This window comes from Myxocyprinus asiaticus, chromosome 1 (genome assembly GCF_019703515.2).
Source record: "Myxocyprinus asiaticus isolate MX2 ecotype Aquarium Trade chromosome 1, UBuf_Myxa_2, whole genome shotgun sequence".
NCBI lineage: Eukaryota > Metazoa > Chordata > Actinopteri > Cypriniformes > Catostomidae > Myxocyprinus > Myxocyprinus asiaticus.
The window spans coordinates 42,398,653-42,414,015 of record NC_059344.1 but is presented as its reverse complement, the minus strand read 5'-3'; positions in this window follow the sequence as shown (position 1 = coordinate 42,414,015).

Genomic DNA, 15,363 nt, shown 5'->3' with positions numbered 1-15,363 from the left:
AACCTTTATTTTGAAAAGTTAATAATACAGTAAGTATTAAGTCTGCTGAAGTCCAGCAAGGTAGAGAATGTGATTTAATACAAACAGCAGGCAGTCAGAAATACATTTATAAATAGTCTAAATGCACTCCTCACTTTAAGGAGGTCAAGGAGATATTGAAGGACTCCATGTTCCTGTGTTTCTCTTTCCTCATAAATATGCAAGTGTCTGGGCTATGGGGATGCCATTGAGTCTCCTTGTTTTCTGACCTCTTTAGAAAGTGTTAATCCACGAAAAGGCTAGTCCTCATTTCGCAAAGGCGTACAAGCCCTACCCCTCTCCTTGGAGCTTCAACCAATATTCGAAATTTGTATCAAAACACAGAGCACCAAGCTATGAAGTTTAAACAAATGCAATCTTTAAGAAGGGTTTAATTGTCTCACTGTTATTATCTATTGTCAGTTTATCCATTCCACACAATTACTTCATGCCAGACCTGTTTCTTTATGAAAATGATAAGCACAATAACTTGTGTATATGCTTGCAAATGCATACAGTATGTCTATCAAATGTCTGCCTGTATGTGCGTATGGGTAGTTGATGTATAATGTGCCCACTTTTCTTTTATCAAGGTGGATTTCTAAATTAATCTAACTAATTCATTTTATGGTCCTGCAGTGTGACAAATGTTTATTTTATTTATTCATTTATTATTATTATTATTACTATTATTATTAGTTGTATTATTGTTATTATTACATTGTACAAATATTCATTGAAGTATCACAGTTAATTAGAGGTCATTAAATCTGCATGCATGACAATCATAAAACATTTGCCAAATAGATTTAAATGTTTATATATATATTATCATTCATATATTTATTTTTTGATGGAGTGTAGCATTTTACACTGCAGGACATGTCAACTTTCCAAATGTATTTGATATCAATTACCTATACAGTATAGGTGTCTTTGTGAAGACAAAGGTCAAAGAAACAAAGAGTCATGCTAGCAGCTCACTGAACTATGCTCACAAATGTTTAGTTCATTGCTTTACCTCAACCAAGCATAGCAGGTTCTGGAAAAAAAAAAAAAGATCCAGAGCTATGGAATTGCTAGAGCAACACTCAGTCGAGAGAGAGAGAGAGAGAGAGAGAGAGAGAGAGAGAGAGAGAGAGAGAGAGAGAGAAAAAGACATGAATAGCCATGGAAAATATAGAATCTTTCAGATGTGTTTGTTTCTGGAAGAATCAGAGGCAATGAGTTACTTGATTTGCAAAATGCTCTCCTCTGTTTTCCCCCTCCTACATTCCATTCTTCCATGTCCCCACACTCTCTGAGCTGTCCAGCATGATTATGGGCCAAATCACTCCTAGCCCGTCATGGCAGTTATTAATGAGGATATGTATTACTCTCCTAATTAGCTGTGACACTGAACATGTCATCTGGGTCTAGATTAATTGTATGACAAACACTGCATTCTGAAAAATAGATGCATTTTTCCAATGGAAAAGCATTTTAGCACTGGCATGAGCTAAATCATACATACTGTACACCGTTCATTGGGGATACATTTTCTGATCTAAATAAATGTATCATTGGGGGAGAAGGAAACAAAACAGAATTGTGAAAATTGCTGTTTAAGACTTTTTTAAGGGTGACACCACACAAATATTACTTTATTATTATTTTTTTATTTTTTATTTAATGAAACTTGAGCATATTGCTTATGCTCAAAATATTGCATGATTCACCTTCAAATGGGCGGAGTGGCACAGCTTCGAGACACAAACTGATTTAAACACCTCTGGGTCAGTTCCCTCTGCAGTACACTGGGGGGATGGACTACACCGTGCATCTGGCAGTCTTTTTGGTTATAACGCTCTCTCCATCATTTGAGCATTATTTGATTAATTATTTTGCCATGATCAATAGAAATTGTACACACACATCTCTTAAAAAAAAAAAATCATTTTACCGCCTACTTTCTTCTGGCAGTAATAATGAGATTTAAATTGTGCAGGGCAATTTTTCTGCAACCTGCAATGAGCCTAACTTAAAAAGAAAGGAGGCGGGTTTGTGCAGAAAGGAATGACAGTGACATATTTAAATATTCAAGACGCAGCTCTGTTTAAGTGCTGACTGCACTTGCATAAACTAGATTGCGGGTGGTTAGTAAATAAGATACAGCAAAAGTGGTGCAACTGCTCAGTGAATTCACCCTTTTATCTCTATAAATAGGTAGCATGCAACAGAAGCAATATCCCAAGTTTTACAGCACATTATTAATAAGTACATTTAATTTATTTACCTCCCAAGTTCATCTAGAGGACTTTTATTGTAAGTTATTTGAAATGCAGCTTTTTTCCCATTAATTTTGTTGTGTAGTGGACCTATGCTATATTATGTTGTGGATTAATGTTATTGATTGACTTTTCTGTCAATATTGCGGTGTGGTAAGTTAGCTTTCTGAAGAACAGTATTTTCATAAGTGTTTGTAACAGTATATGGATGGGCAAGGAGGAGGCGGGAACCGGCTGAACAGTAAACAAACTTTTTAATGATATAAATGAACTTAAAACAACATAAAACATAAGGACGCAAACATGCAACGCGGCCGCATGCGTCTCTCTCTCTCTCTCTAACCGGCGTCTCCGGCTGCCCCTTATCTCGCTCTCCCGCTAATCAGCTGATTCAGCGCCAGCCATGCTAATCATGGCCCGGCCACGCCCTCCTCCTCGTAATAGTGTTTTTGTTTATGTTGTTGTTTCGTCACATTTTGCTAGCATTGCTAATGTCATTGTGCTACTTAGGGGAAAAAAATGGCTGGCTTTTTTTGTTTTTGTTTTTCAGCCAATTGATCGGACAGCATGTCAAAGACTAGGCTTAGATAATCCATTGTTTGACATGATATTTGCAACATTTGCATCAATACAACCCCCAAGTACTTTGGACATTTTGTGAGGTACTGCATATCAAATTACCAATCTAGAAGGGCACCTACTGTGCTTTCAGAACTGATGAAAGGTCACCGATCAGAATCGTAGATTAATTATAGTCAGGCTACCGGAAATTCATCTGTCACTTACGTTAGTGATTAAGGTTTACAGTTTGTCAATCACCTGTGTTCCCCCTGAGCAAATATACAATGTGTGAACCATGCTATTTGACCTCACCATCAATGGCTGCACAGCATGCCCTTTTTCAACTAAACTTATTGGCAAATGAGCATCTGAATACTTGTACACCACTGAGAAAAAAGGTGATCTTGTTGCAAAGTTCTTGGCTGTTTAAAGGCATAGACATTGCGCCCCACAACATACACAATACAAATCACCTTCACTGTCATTCGCTGTCATCAGTGAAGGCAATGCTAACCCTGACTGGAGCACAGTAGCACACCTGCTGGACTGTCCAGAGGTATCATAACACTTTCTAAATTCAAATCCCTCACTGGACTAGTGAGGCTTGGAGGGGTGAAAAGAACTGGGCATCAGACTTAATGTATAACCCTGATCCCATTAGAGACAGACCCACAAAATTGAAGAGAGGCATTAAGAGGTCTTAGCATAAGACAGCAACCAGAGGATTGTTTGATGGAGGTCAGAGAGGCTCTCCCATGCTGCTGAAGCACACATTTTGTTTGAACCCCTCGAAAAGATTTGCTCTAGGCAAAATGTATCATTTCCAGATCTGAACCCACTGAGACATGAACCACGCAGGGGCAGGTGACTGGTCTGGTTCTACTGCTTGTCTGATGGGTAATACAACATGCATGAAAGCACAGCTCTGTCCATAATACAGTGAAACAAAGTCTCTCTGTACCCCATGGCCACATTTAATCTGCAAACAATCAGGAGCCACAATGGTATCAGAGGTGTATAATTAGCCTCCTACTTCCTGTATCAGACAACATGGCTTAGTTTTTAATGTTAACTTCTGTCGATTGTTTTGTCTGAAAGATCCCATTTTTTTCTCTCTCTTTGTACTCTGTTTTTTACAAATGCATTCACATTTCTGTAATGTTACATCACTGTATTAATTTATAGCATGGTCTTATTGTGGTCTTATTAAAAATGAATTAAAACCATTTGATTTTAAAATTAGAAACCATAAACCTGGGGTGGAAATCCAGGATCCAGCTTATGTTGAAAATCATAAAAATGTCAAGAAAACTTTGTCAAGCCACATTGCTTAAGTATACATGCAAGAAAATAAATAATAGCCAGTGAAGAACTATTTGCATATACTTTTAGATAAAGAGAGAAAATAAGTTGAAAAGCAAGAGTCTTATTAAAAGCATTTAGCCATTTACACCAAACTAAAAGGCTGTAGTGTTTTTATGGCATATGAAATGGCAATAAAACCCTTTTATTTATCTGTAACACCACAGTAATTTGAGGTTCCTAACTAGCTTCTGCCTGTTCATATGGCCAACTTATTTAATGTACTTCAAGCACACTCTCCTTTCTTACTTTTAATTAATTATATAAATCATTATTAATAGCATTTAAAGCTTCCCATCTGCATGCCTGTAATCACTATAGTCAATCTTTGGTGTCAGTTTTGGTTGCCAATCCATGTCCTCCTCTAATTGACCTTGTCCACTGAGGGAAGAGGAGAGTAAATTGCCTTCCCTTTTGATAGTTGATTTATTCCTGCACTGAATGATGAGTACTTAGATTTTATTCTGAGGATTTAATTAAATCTTGTCTCTTTGAAAGGCAGAACAAATTGCTAGAAGCAGGTGAGCAATGGGTTAAACTTGAGTATATATTATGTGACCATGTAATATTACGGACCTTTTCTGATCAATTTAAATTTATTTATTTATTTATTTTTTAAACATTCAATCTAACGAAAGCTTATTGCTGCCAATGAGGAAGCTGCATGTCCACACCAGTAAAACAGTACATTCTTGAGGTATGCATGTGAGAAGTATGAAAAGATTATGGACATACTTCATCCAGGAACATGTGTATTTTGATCGCAAGTATTTATGCAAATTCAATCAGTCTCCGCATCATTTGAGGTAGCTAACAATTTTTGTATAAGTCCGCAATTGTTCGGCATAAACTGTGAATCTGAGGTAATCCGATCATTCAGGGGTGGACTGGGACTAAAAAGTGGCACTGGACTTTCTGGAACAGAGCGGTCCACCATACCCACACACCACACCATAGCACACCAGCTCATTGATGCGCAGACCAATTTTTCAATTGAATTTTGACTCATCATGATATACACTACCGGTCAAAAGTTTTGAAACACTTATTCTTTATTATAATTTTTTTCTTCACATTTTAGAATAGAAGTAGTCATCAAAACTATGGAATAACATAAATGTAACTATGGGAATTATGTTGTTTGCAGAAATGTACTCTTGACATTTTCTCAACCAACTTTTTGAGGTATCACCCTGGGATGCTATTTAAACAGTATTGAAGGAGTTCCCATCTATGTTGGGCAACTATTGGCTGCTTTTCTTTATTATTTGGTCCAAGTCATCAATTTCAAAAAAGTTTTTTTTGTTTTTTTAATTACATTTTAGTTTTATAATGAAATAAATTAATATGGTGGCACAATTATATTTTTGTCTACAAAACTAATTTCAAACATTTAAGCATACACCTTCAGATCAAAATATTTTTAAGATCATGAGAAACATTTCAGTCAAGTGTTTCAAAACTTTTGTATATATATATATATATATATATATATATATATATATATATATATATTTGTCAATAATAAGGTATAATTCCTTGACACTACATTGAGTACTCGTAAATCTACCTTGTATGTCAATTTCAAATGCTTGCGTTGAAAAAAGACATTTCTATTGACTGCTAGTGTTTGTAAAATTGACAATTTATTTGATATAGGATTTTGTACAGAATTAATTGATATTTCTCTTTATCAAACATTCTATTCCTAAAACTATTTAATCACTTGATAGGCCTCTTTCAATTGAACAGTTCTGGAAGTTTGGACACATCTGGCTGAATGAATGTTTCTCATGATGCGAAATATCTTAATAATCTAAAGGCTTACTGTAAATTCTTGTAAATCGTTCCTGTGGACTATCAAGTGAAGAAAAAGAAGCCAACAAGTGCCTAGTTTATTTAGGAACCCCTTTAAAACAGTTAGAAAAGCATTCTAGGTGTGTACCTCATTAAGTTGGTTGAGAGAATGCCAAGAGTGTTGTGGTGAACAATCGGACAAAATGGCATTCCAACAGCGAGTTCATTGCATGACCTGTCAAGGTAAAGAAAAGTGGCTCTATTTTGATTGGATTGTGGTGGACCAAAACAAAAAATTGCCAAGCAGCCATCAAATAAGGCTGTTCAGATTATGACCAGACACCTCTTACAAGGCAGTAAGGAAAGCCCCAGATACTCCAACACATTGAAAATGGCTTCTCATTGGCCTACGTACTGTCTCTTATTGCCGAAGTACTGTGCAACATCTCAAACATCCCAACCTAAGGTTTAAGCTAAGATAGCCATAAACATTCCTTACTTAACTTGCCATGTGGCCAAAGATGAAACAATGAAGCCATTCTATCCCTTTAAAAGATAATCTAATTTTGAACTTATTTTTGGTTATCACAAAGGATGTTTTGACGAAATACAAGCATATGTTAAAGAAATAGTTAAACAAAATCAAATCAAGAATAGAGAGGCAAAGGGGGAAAGACATGGGGAACTTTAGCCATTGGGCTGACTTAAAATATTTATTGGGAAAAGGGAGCGAACTAGCTTACCTCAGGTCACAAACACACGCATCTTATGGTGGCCACTAAGCTATAATAGGAAGCTGTCAGAAAGCTCTATTTTAAAACCCTCAGAGTGTTGACACAGATGTAGACACATGAAAAGGTCTTGATGGGAATAACTGTTTCGTTATTTCAGACAAGGTCCCCATGACAGAGATATATCAATTTTTTTCATTTGAGCCTTGCACGTGGCAGGTGGTTGTTGTATTGTTAGAATATGGTATGCATTGCCTTGTTTCAGCCTGATGGGAAAGCCATGTCTGTCTCCTCAGACATGTGGCCTGGGAATCATCCAGAAAGTGGCTACAATGAGGGTTATGTAACCTGGCCTAGGGAGCCACTAGATTGAAGCTCAGAGTGTGAGTCCTGAATCTGGAGAGATTTCACCAGCTGATGGAACTATGTCTGGCCTGTATGAAAGGATCAGTGGTGTAATTTATTAAAATGCCTGGGCTAGGAGGTGTTAGGGGAAATTGTCACAAGCTTTGGCTCCAAAACTGCAATTTAAAGGAGCTGGCAAGGGGTCACAAATCCTCATCAAAAGCAGAATGCCTGACCTGCCATTCAGCTCTCATTGTAGAAGGAATTTAATTAGATCCTTTTTTGGTCTTGGGTGTCTGGCAAGCTGCGATCGCTGCGGTTTTATTAACCTGTGGACGCATCTGCCCATGACCCAGGTGGAACCCCAGATACCTAACTTCCACCCATCCAATTGCACACTTCTTCGGGTTGGCCGTGAGTCCCGCCTGTCGCAGCGCTCTCAGGAAAGCCCTCAAATGTTGCATATGCCACCAGTCATTAATATAAATGATGATATCGCCTAGATATGCAGTGACATATGCTGTATGTGGTCTGAGGATCTTGTCCATGAGGCGCTGAAACGTGGCCAGGGCTCCAAACAAACTGAATGGAAGCGTCATAAATTAGTGTAATCCAAACGGTATGGAAAAAGCTGTTTTTTCTCGGAATATTGGAGTTAAAGGGATCTGCAAATAACCCTTTGTTAAGCCCAGTGTTGAGTAAAATTGAGCGATGCCCAGCCGATCGATTGAGTACTCGATTGAGTAACTCGTCAATTCGCAGCATTGGATAAGCGTCAAATTTGGACACCGCGTTCACTTTCCGGTAGTCAACACAGAACCGGACCGAGCCATTGCTCATCGGTACGAGAACTACCGGGGTGGCCCAATCGCTGTGTGACTCTTGCATTATGCCCATTTCAAGCATTGCCTAAAGTTTTTCCTGAACAATCTTTTTCTTGTGTTCAGGAAGATGATAGGAGCTGCTACGAACCACCACCCCCAGGGTGGTCTCAATATGGTGCTCTATATGGTTTGTGCCACCGGTAAGGGGTGAAAACACGTCCGCGAATTCCGCTTGCAACCAGGCAATGTCTGTAAGCTGCGACCAGTGAGAGGTGGTCTCCACAAGGGACCGGGGTGAATTAATTTGGTTTGGGAGTTACCTCTGGCCCGACCTCCACCCTTTCCAGAACTACCATCGCCAAGGTTACAGGTACCACCTCCCTCCATGGTTTGAGGAGGTTGAGGTGGTAGATTTGACGTGCCCCTCCCCTATCCGTTCACCTAACTTCATAATCTCCAACTCGTCGTGTGACCTCAAAGGGTCCTTGCCACTTGGTGAGTAATTTGGAGCTCAAAGTGGGCAGCAATACAAGCACTTTATCTCCCTGTGTGAATTCATGTAATCGAGTGCCCCTGACATGCAGTCAGCATTGACGTTCTTGCGCTTGGAGCAAATTCTCCTGTGTTATCTGCCCCAAAGTGTGGAGTTTTGCTCTAAGGTCAAGAATGTATTGAATTTGGTTTGTGCTATTTGAAGGTCCTTCCTCCCAAGCTTCCCTTATGACGTCGAGCACACCGCGCGGCGACGCCCATACAGTAGCTCAAATGGGAAAATCCTGTGGAGGCTTGCGGGACCTCTCGTACTGCAAACAGCAGGGGTTTGAGCCACTTATCCCAATATTTAGTGTCTTCATGTATGAACTTACGAATCATGTTTTTCAAGGTCTTATTAAATCGTTTGACCAACCTGTCGGTTTGTGGGTGATAAACGCTGGTGGGAATTGATTTAATGCCTAATAATTTGTGCAGTTTGCATAGTATACGTGACATGAATGTTGTGCTTTGATCAGTGAGGATTTTCTTTGGAATCCCCACTCGGGAGATAATTTTGAAGAGTGCCTCCGCAACACTATGTGCTGAGATGTTGCGTAGAGGCACTGCTTCCGGATATTGCGTTGCATAGTCCACCAGAACTAATACAAAGCGATGGCCACATGCAGTCCACTCTAATGGCCCGACGAGGTCCATGCCAATTCTCTCGAAGGGGACCTCGAACAAAGGCAGAGGGTGCAATGGCGCTTTTGAGGTGGCCGGTGGATTCACCAACTGACATTCACGTCACGCCTCACACCATTAGTGTACGTCGCCGTGAATGCCTGGCCAAAAAAACAAACGGGCCATTGTATGGTTCAAAGTCTTTTCGTGACCTAAGTGACCAACCACTGGGTTATAGTGAGCTGCCTGGAAAAGTGTTTCCTGATGGCTCTTTGGTACTAATAGCTGAGTTGTTTTCTCTTTGGTCTGAGTGTCCTGTGTCACTCGATACAACCACTCTTTAATAATAGAAACGTATGGGTATGTGAGTGCCACATCAGGCTGGAGCTGTTGACCATCAATTACTTTCACTTGGTCAAAGGCGTGCTTGAGTGACTCATCCCGTGACTGCTCCAGAGGGAAATCCCCCTCAGGGAAGCCCCTGAGTATGGGAACTCCCTCATCTGCATCATCATGACACGGAGCCGACTTCAACGGCCCTGGCACTGCCTCTCCAGCCATAGCGTCGCACGTCACACACCACAACACCACTTTGCAGGACCCATCCACACACATTATCCACAGTAAATTTATAAAACCAGGCCAATTGGTTCTCTAAATTTGTGAAAGGGTGAGGCGGGAATTAACCACGGCCTCGACTCTATGCCTTTTTCCCCTGAATCGTATCTCAGTGTTAACCACCGGATACTTGTGAATGTCACCATGCACTCACCTCACCCTCACCAGTTTATTCTTACATAAATGCCCCGCGATGCACCAAGCGTTGGTGGATAGAGGTTTGAGAACAACCCGAATCAACCAAAGCTTGATGTGTATCCCGTTTTACTCTTACCGGTATCTGATACACCCCTACCCAATCAGGGGCAGCCTGTGGAGCATCGGGGATCTGGATCAGTGTCCCCACCAGACATCGATCCTGGCAGTGCCCAGCTTCCCTACAGCTCCGGCAGACCAGCCCAGGCTTTCCTTCCACACTCATGGGGGCAGTCTTGCCAACCTGGGGGGATAGCAGAGGGAGACAGGGGGAATAGGAGGGTCAGACAAGGGGAGGGGTCCCCTGGACCGGGGATGGGGTTTGGGCGGGGCTCCTCCTCACTTCCAGGGAGCCGGAACTGGGCGGGACTGGGTGGGACGGGGAGGAGTGACACACAGGGGGTGGAGAGAGAGCAGAGGGAAAAGAAAAAGTACTCTATCACTGCTTCCTGGAAATGCCGCCATGTAGTCCTCTGCCAGCTGGATGGCCCCTTCCAGTGACGCTGGGCAGTGGCACTGGACCCACTCAGACATTCCTCGAGGAAGTTGGGAGATGAACTGCTCCAGTACCACCAGATCGACAACCTCCACGGCGCCGTGGGTTCCCTCCGCCAGCAACCATTTCCGGCAGGTATCCCGGAGCTGTTGGGCAAAAGCGAACGGGCGGCCGTGCTTCCCGAAGCTCAGAGATCTAAAGAGCTGATGACTCTGCTCGAGGCTACAACCCACCCGTTGCTGAATGGCCTTCTTTAAATGTTGATAGTCAAGGAGGCTGGTGGTGGGAAGTTGTTGTGCCGCAAGCTGTGCCTCCCCGGAGAGTAGGGGCCATAAGCAGGCCACCCACTGGTCGGGAGGCCACTTCCATACCTCCGCCATCTTCTCAAACAAATCTAGGAAGGCCTCCAGGTCATCATTTGGCCCCATCTTCATCAAGGCCGCAGGTGGGCTCCAGGGAGGTCGCAGCGCCAGCCCCCTCTCTGGCGATCAGGCTCTGGAGCACCTGCCAGTCCTACGCTTGTATCTGGAGCAGGACTTGGAAACGCTATTCTTGCTCCAGGCGTACATCCATGAGGGTTTGATGCTGATTTTGCTGGATGCTGACGAGGGTCTTGAAGACTTCGCCCAGCGGTACGGACTCCATAACGGTGTTCTCCTCCAAAGCCGGGTTTTCGGCACCGCTCTGAAAGATCTGAGTTCATGGTGGAGTGGTGGTGGTGTAGTGGACTAAAGCACTGAACTGGTAAGCGGAAGATTGTTGGTTCAGTCCCCACAGCCACCACCATTATGTCCTTGAGCAAGGCACTTAACTGCAAGTTGCTCCAGGGGGATTGTCCCTGTAAGTCACTTTGGATAAAAGCGTCTGCCAAATGCATAAATGTAAATGTCATGGGCAATGGAGGAGTCAGGAGACAGCGAACAGTTGAGTAGTTATTTTCTTCACACACTTTAGATCAAAACAAAAGAAACGGCTCTCAGTGGCCAACTTAAACAGGGCTTTTAATATCTCCTCAAACTATGCAGTCTCTGCTTTTTGCTGCTGGTCATTCAAACACCACTGCTCTTAGCCACTCTCTCTCTTCCACTCTGAAGCTCTGGCATGCCTTATCAGGTCTCCCTCCGCCATCACTATAATGAGAGACAGGTGTTAGTGTAATTATAGCCCAGGTGACTAACCTTACCGCTTTCCCTCTCCTGCAGACAGACACATGACCACACCCCATGCCACATAGCAGTTTCGAGGGAGTCACGTGATGCCAGTGGCGAATTCTCAGGGCCAGCAAAGCCTTTTCTGCTGGTGTAACATGCCAAATAAATACATATTTTTCGCCCTTTCATTCTCAATCACATTTGTATTTTTAATCGCTTTCCACTCTTAATCTACAAACAAATAGAGAAAAACAAAAAGTTTATCCAGTGCAATGGAATGCATATTTAAGTCAGAAATTACAACATGTAGGCTCGTGCAGAAATTCTCAACTCCGATTTCACCGAAATGCAGGGGCATGATGTCACACAAACATGCCGACACTCAGGGAGATATACAAAGTAAGTGATAAACATTCAAATTATTAAGTAATATCGAAAAATGAGTTTGTTTCCACATTACATGATATTAAAGCTTGTTTAACAAATGCCTGCAGAAACAGGTGTATAAAACATGGTAAATTATAATTTATTTTGATAATCGTACACCTGAAGCATAAATGCTAGCGCTGCAACATTGTTTATCAGTTGGGTTGCTAGGAGACATCTCTAATGAGAGTCAAACACCTGCTAAGCTAACAGGAACATTGCAGTTCTGAATATCGGGGAATGGAATGCATTTATGGTTGGAGATATCAAGTAGGAATATCCCACATCCAACTTGAATGGAACGCAGCATAACCGTGTGCCCTGATGAAATGAAATTTATTGCAAGCAACATTTAAATTGCAAATATTATTAGATAGATTTTTCCAGGTATTATAGACCTCCTTGGTAGATTCATATGAAAAATTATGATTTTTGAATGTCTGTTTGGGAGACTTTCATTTCATAAAACAGTCACGCTGCAGTTAAAACTAGGCTTGCTTGAGCATTAAGTGTTGTTTCTTAATGGCATGAATCACACCGAAGGCCAAGACTTTAAATGCACGGTCCACCACTGCGTGACACTATGCGAGGGTTGATCGCTTGAAGGCAAGCTCTGCTTAAATTTTGCTAGAATTATCCTTTTAAGCAATATTAACTGGTAACGACTATAACATTTTGGTTTGTTAAACTGTGCTGGGAGTGCAGGATGTTGAAAAATTTGAAATTGTAGGCCTGTGCGAAATTAAAAAGAACTTAAGTTCTCACACAGTGGACGCCTCACAGGATCAGGATGGCAAGGGTCCAATCGATAGAGACAGCAGTGAGCGAATTGATGCCAAGGATGGACGCAAGACTTTTACATGCCCATAAACCAATAGAGTGAGTGGGTAACTATGCCTGCACTCGATCAACAATACAGACTACACATTGTGCATTTTGCTGACGCAGCCTGAGAGTGCTTTTTGTTCTGTTGTCTGCCCACTGGCTCCTGCCTGACTCTTCTTTTTTTTTTGTTGTTCTTTCTTATTTTTCCCCTCCCTTTATTAACCTGCTATTTGGCTCATTTGTTCACGTTGTGAAGTCAGTGTTTTTGTTTACTGGGGCCTATTTTATTAAATTTTTTTATTGTACACATTTATGTACAGTTTAATGGCATGGTTTATGTTACAGAATATATACATTATATATACAGTGGCGGCCAAAAGTTTGGAATAATATACAGATCTTGAAATGCCCTGTTCCACCAGGGGAAGCTTTGAATAGCTTTTTCATCAGTGTGGTCCACTTTAGTGAGGACAGCAGCACCTCCGACCTGAATACGCGAAGAGTAAGGTGCTACCAGGTCTTTGTGAGCTCAACATGGATCTCAGGGAAGAATGGTGTGCTCCTCTGGACTGTGTTTTGTAGTGCTGGTTTGAGTAAGAGCAGGGGAATCATCACATTGATAAGTAAGCATTTACAATTTAAATGTCTCAAACAGATTAAAGATCATTGTTATAATTGTTTTGGCTGAAATACAGGGGCAAAATCTGATTTTGGCTAATATTTATGCACCCAATGCTGATGATCAGAACTTATTTATAAATCTTGAAGGAAAGCGACAAGCAGCTGGGATTCTTCATGATATGGTCTTGGGTGGAGACTTCAACCTTTTAATGGATCCAGTCTTTGATCATAGTGATGCAACGGTGTGTAGACCCTTTAGAGCAATGTTGACACTTCAGAGGATATGTAAAAATCTTGGTCTTACAGACATTTGGAGACTTCTGAATCCATCTGGCAGAGACTACACCTTTTTTTCATCAGTTCATAAGATTTATTCTAGAATATATATTTTTTTATACATAAGTCATTTATTCCATCTGCCACTGACTGCTTAATTGGGAACATTTTAGTTTCAGATCATGCTTTGGTGTGTTTAGAGATGTTGCGACATACTGAGAAAAGGAAATCATATAGATTGTGCTTTATTGAATCCCTTCTGCAGGGCCCAGCATTTCAACAAATGTTAAAGATAGAAGTTAATGCTTATGTAGAAACCAACTGGTCCTCAGTGTCCTCGGTGGGCATGGCATGGGAGGTACATAAGGCAGTTCTTAGGGGGTGGATCATACAATATGCCTCATTCATTAAAAAGATTAAAGCACATGAATTAATAGAATTAGAATAGAGTATTAAAAGTGCTGAAACAGAGCTGAAGCTCCAAATGTCATCGAATGGTCTTAGAGAGTTGACTCTATATTATTATCTTTATAGTTCCACATCCATCAATAAGGATATTACCAACTTTGTAGAGCCATTAGAACTTCCTAAATTGATGAATGATCATCTTGTCTCAGATATTACCTACTTGCCAACAGGTAAGGGCCAGATGGTTTTGCCACAGAATGTTTTAATTCTTGTGTCACAGAACTGGCTCCCCTTATGTTAGAAGTTTACACAGAGTCATTAAAGAAAGGGGAACTACCGCCAACCATGACACAAGCCCTGGTCAGTCTCATTTAAAAAAAAGATAAAGACCCAAATGAATGTAAATGTTATCGTCAAATTTCCCTGATCCAGTTAGATCTAATAAATGTGTCAAAAATTATGGCTAATCAATTAAGCAGAGTAATTACATCTATTATACAGTACATATAGATCAAGTGAGGTTTATATGTGGTCATAGTTCTGATAATATTATAAGTTTTATAAATATTATGTGGTCAGTAGTAAATAATCAGACCCTGATCGCTGCCATCTCTTGGTAGGGAAACCCGGCAAGGCTGTCCTCTCTCCCCTTTATTGTTCTGTCTTGCCCTGGAACCATTAGCAGCTGCAATAAGAACAGAGGATGATTTTCCTGGTATTGTAGCAGGAGGTGTGGTGCATAAATTTATACTCTTCACAGATGATATATTATTATTTGTCTCGGACCCTAGTAGATCTATGCCTAGCCTCCATAAAATTATTAATTATTTCTCCAAATTTTCAGGATATAGGGTGAATTGGTCTAAATCAGAAGCTCTTGATCTGACAGCATATTGCCCTGCCACGGCTTTCCAGCTTGGCACCTACCAACGGCCCAAGCAAGGCATTAGATATTTAGACATTTTATTTCCAGCAAATTTGAGAGATTTAGTAAGAGTTAATTTTGACCCATTAATGAAAAGGTTCTTGTCTGATGTGGTTAGGTGGGCTTCACTACATCTGTCTATGGCAGGGAAGGTCAATGTTATAAAAATGAACTGTATCCCCAAATTCAATTATCTACTACAGTCTCTCCCTCTGTAAGTTCCTCTTTCTTATTTTGTTTTATTGCTATGCTTTTAATCTCAGACACCTGGCCCATTGGTCTCTTCCACCTGAGAGAGCCCCTCCCTAGTACAACACTGAACAAGCAGTCCTTACCCCAATCTCACCATTGCAAAGTCTTTC